Here is a 4,423-nt window from a genome sequence, read left to right as displayed (position 1 = left end):
TCATACGCCCGTTAAGCACGCGCGCAAGGTCACCCCCGCCGCACACCGCCAGCGGGCAGAAGTGCGCACGCGCCGCTCTGCGGACATCCCCGTCCGTTCTCCCCGACCTGCGCGCGCGCCCACGCCCACGCCCGCGGCCATTCCCTTTGTTCCCCCGGGCCAGACCCCCGCGCAGCTCCCCGCCTGCGGGCGTTGCAGAGCACGCACGCACGGGTACGGCCGCTCCCGCGGAGCCCTGCGGCAGGCCCGCGCACGTACCGCGCAGGCCCACGCGCTCCATGCCCCGCCCCCCGCACGCTCGCGCATGCGCCCCGCACGCCCCGCCCAGCACCCACCCTTGCAGCAGGCGCATGCGCCCCCGCCCCCAGCGCTACGCCGGCCGCGGCGGGCGCGCGGCTACCGGCGGCTCTGCAGCGCCCCCACCCTGGGCCGTGAGCCGGTGCCGCGCGCCCGCCCCGCCCCGCCCCGCCCCGGAGCACGACCTGAGCGGCCCCGGTCCCTTCGGGCGCCCAGACACCCCGCCTGGGCTGGGCCGGGCCGCGCCCACTCCCGGTCAGTCACCTCGCCCCGCGCCGAGGACGCAGCGGCGGCGCTGGAGCGGAGGCCATCAAAGGCCGAGCCGGCACGAAGGCCCCGCCCCCAGCGGGGCGGTCCGGCCCCGCCCGCCTCCGCGGAGGGCTGGGGAGGCGGGGCCGGGCCCCGCGGCGGAGGGGGGTCTTCCCCGGGACGGGAGCAGCTGTGCCACCCCCTGCGCCCTGCAGCTCGGGCCCGGCCGGGGGGCGGGGGCCTTCTCTCCTGGCCGGGCACTGCGCTCCTGCTGCCGTGGGCGTCTTCAGGGTGATGGGGCAGGAGCCGTGAGCAGCGCCGAGCTGCACGTCTGCCCCACGAAGGGCTGAGCGCGGGGGCTGCCTGTGGTGGTGTTTGTAGGGTCACCTACAAACGGGTGCGGCTTTGCCTTCATAACGAGGAACCGTATTCTTGTGTCAGGGCAGCTTCTTACTGTCGGCTTACATATGGAATAACCTGATGCAATATGCATCAGAGCAATCCAGTTATAACTGCTGAATGATCTTACAGCTTCAGTGGGGATTACCATCACGTTAAGAGCTTTTAAAATGCAGCTGTCTGAAAACTATGAACGGTGAGGTTCCCTTTAGGAATTGCAAAGCGAGGACAGAAACAGCCCATGCCAATGCATGGAAGAGTAAGGAGGTTGCCTGAACTTGCAGTCTGTGAAGAACTATGGTATAGCCCTCTTAAGTTAGAGCACCTGCCTGTAGCTCATGAAGAGTTTCTGGGTGTGCTGCAGAATTCTAGGACTTTGGTGTTAATTCAGCCAAGAATGCCTGCATTTCCTTAAATTCTGTTAATTGGCATGTGACACAACAAAGCTGTTAAATGAGCTGTCAAGTATTGCTGATCATCTGCGTGTGTCAGTTGATTGTAAAAGAGATGTGTCTTGTTTCTTCACGCTGGATGTGTTTTGGGGTTGAAGTGGTCTCTTATTAGTGAGATTACTTGTGACTTGGATCCTGGTTCAACACCCTAGGTGTCATGTGTAACAACAGCAACCTATGCCCACTATATTTTGCTATGGAAGCACCTAAATAAAATTATTTGGTAGCTAGTGTCACACGATCCTAGTAAAATGCGAATTCTTCACCCGTTTTTCTCCCTTGGATAGATAGTGTGGCTGAAACCTGACAGTCTAATGTGGTAGGGCCATCCATCTGATCAAGCCTGTGCCACATTCAGCAGTTTGGTACCTGCACTCTGACATAGTTTTTCAGTCCAAATTGTATCTTTGTTCATCCATATAATATCTGAGGTGTCTCAAATCCCTTCTGCTTTCGCCCTCTACTGCTCAGAAAAATTAGCCTTAGTAGTGGTTCCTGTGTCTGGCATACCTAAAAGAAAATAGATGCAAGGAATGGGAATGGGTGCATTCCTGTCCTAGTAAAGGGGAAAAAAAGGTGACTTTTCTAGTAGTTACAAGTATTTGTTTAGAAGAGTTTTGAGGAACAAACACTGAAGTCTTCCACTAAAAAAAGATCTTAAATAGGAATTATGGAAATGTGATTTAAAACATAGAGTAAAAAACCTTTAAGACTTGCCCTAGGGAATTTAAAATTCTGAATTTACTGTTTCCCAAGACAGACAGAAAGAACATCTTATGGTGACATTCATAAAGTCCTCAGACAGCTGTGGTTCAATGAGTCATAGCTCCTCAAAGCCTCAGTGTTTTGAGAATATTGCAGCACACCCACTTCTCATATTACTGGGGATCTTAACTTGAAACACTGACCAGAGGTAGTAATAGCAACTGGAAGGCACCTTAGGTTCAGTTCATGTCCCACTTATGCTGTTTTCATTGTTCTCTGCATCACTAGATTTTCTTTGTGTGTATTGCACATTGCTTAAAAACCTATGTGCATTCTGGAAATGTTATTATAAGTAAGTTTGAACTGTCTCCTGTGAATGCTTTTGGGTTATAATAAGCTCACCAGTCTATCTACTGCTGGTTTCACCAAAACAAAATGCTGAGGAAGAGCCTGAATCATATTTGAGCATGAGTGTATGAAAGTGTGTATATATTTACAAATTTGGAATTATACTAGTACTTACGCAGCTAGAAGCAACTGCATTGAGAATTAATTATTCTTACAACAGCATCAGTGCATCTCTTGAGGTGTTTTTCCAGAAATGTTCTAATGGTGTTTCAGCATCTTGCAGCACAAGCTGCAGAAGGGGGAAGTTTATGCTCGTTTTGGTTACTTCTTCCCCACAGACCTCACATATTACATAAATAGGATGAAATTTAGCTTGTGTTACTGAGTGACCCCTGCCCCAAATCTCTAGCAGAGAGGCAAATGCTACCCAGAAAGATGAGACGGGAGGAGAAGCCTCAGCCCATAATCTGCCTACTCCAGTCAGCCTTACCCCTTGCTGCTCAAAATCTCTAATGACACTGTGAAGATGGCCTCCTGTCCTTGCCAAGCCCTGAGGCAGTACTGAGGCTCATTAGAGGAGCAGGGTCTCAGTGTTCACATTAATCCATTGGCCCTCTCCTCATCAAAAAGCTATGCAGAAATGCTAACAGCCCTGCAGGGACTAAATGGACATTGATACACAAAGTGTTGGGAAATGCTAGAGATAAGGAGCTTACTTCTTTCTAGAGAGGTCATGCTGCCTAGTATTTGAACAGAAGGACCAGGATAATAGTTTGGTTTGCAGCTGGCTCAGAGATCATACTTTTTAGAAACCCATCCTGACAGAGGTGAAACATGCTAAACTGTGGTCTGACAAGGGATTTGTCAGTGCATGACTGTGTCCAGGAGATGGAAACTGTGGAAAGACAGAGTCAGTAAGGAGCACTGTGATCTTCTGCACTGGGGCTAAGCACCCTTGTTAGTTCTTCCCTCCTGAAAGTAAAGGAATATGTCTTTTTAAATCAACATCTACATGAGGTGGAGCTTTAATTATTTCTCCCCTTAACTCTTCATCTACATCCATTTTATTGGTGACAACCAGTTGCTGAGCGTAAGAAAGTGAAAACTTTGCAGCTTATATCTGATGTTTCCGAGAAAGGGAAACATCATGGATGTTTCCATGATGGAGGATACGACAATGACATACATACTATGCAAAGGGAAAATTGGGGTTTTATTCTCTCATCACCACAGCACAGACCTCTCACATTGTTGAAAACTAACTCTGAAACTTAGCTAACGTCGTATCAGGCCAAGATGTTTTTGTAAGCTGACAAGTAAAGGACACTTAATCATCCCTAATCAGAAGAACAAACATTCTGTATCCTTTAACCAGGGACATCCCAGAGCAACCAGACCTTGAAGGAGAACTGAGAAACTGATGGAAGGGAAAATCCTACCCCAGAAGGCACCAGAAAAACTGGACGATTGCCAAAGCATGGTAACTACGGGAAAGGTAAAAGCAGCAAGGGGAGATCAAGACCACCAACTCAATTTATGACCAAAAGGACTTGCCCCCCACCCCTAAAGAGTTTGCATGCTAATTTACTTAGCAAGCAAAGCTAATTAAATTATAGTTAACCAGTAGCAGATGGGATGGTAATTACTATCCAATCATCATAAAGAGGATAGGCTTGAACAATTACTAATTTCGTAAGTTTTGTGTATAAATAAGGTGCAAAAAGTCCCATCTCGCATGCTTGATTTGTGGAAAACACTGAGCACCCAGGCTTATGCAAACCTGAAATAAATAAGCAATGTCTCTCCTGAGTGTGTGATTATTGACTCATTGCACACCAGGCAATGAATCTGTTTTTTTGGACAACATCATCTTTGCTCAGTGTCTTATGCTAACACAAAAAGAGGACCTGCATGTAGATAAGACCATTAGGCACAGAATTCCCACCGAAGGAAGACAAAATCCAGAACTGTGT

This window comes from Pelecanus crispus, chromosome Z (genome assembly GCF_030463565.1).
Source record: "Pelecanus crispus isolate bPelCri1 chromosome Z, bPelCri1.pri, whole genome shotgun sequence".
Classification (NCBI taxonomy): domain Eukaryota; kingdom Metazoa; phylum Chordata; class Aves; order Pelecaniformes; family Pelecanidae; genus Pelecanus; species Pelecanus crispus.
This window is presented reverse-complemented; position numbering follows the sequence as displayed.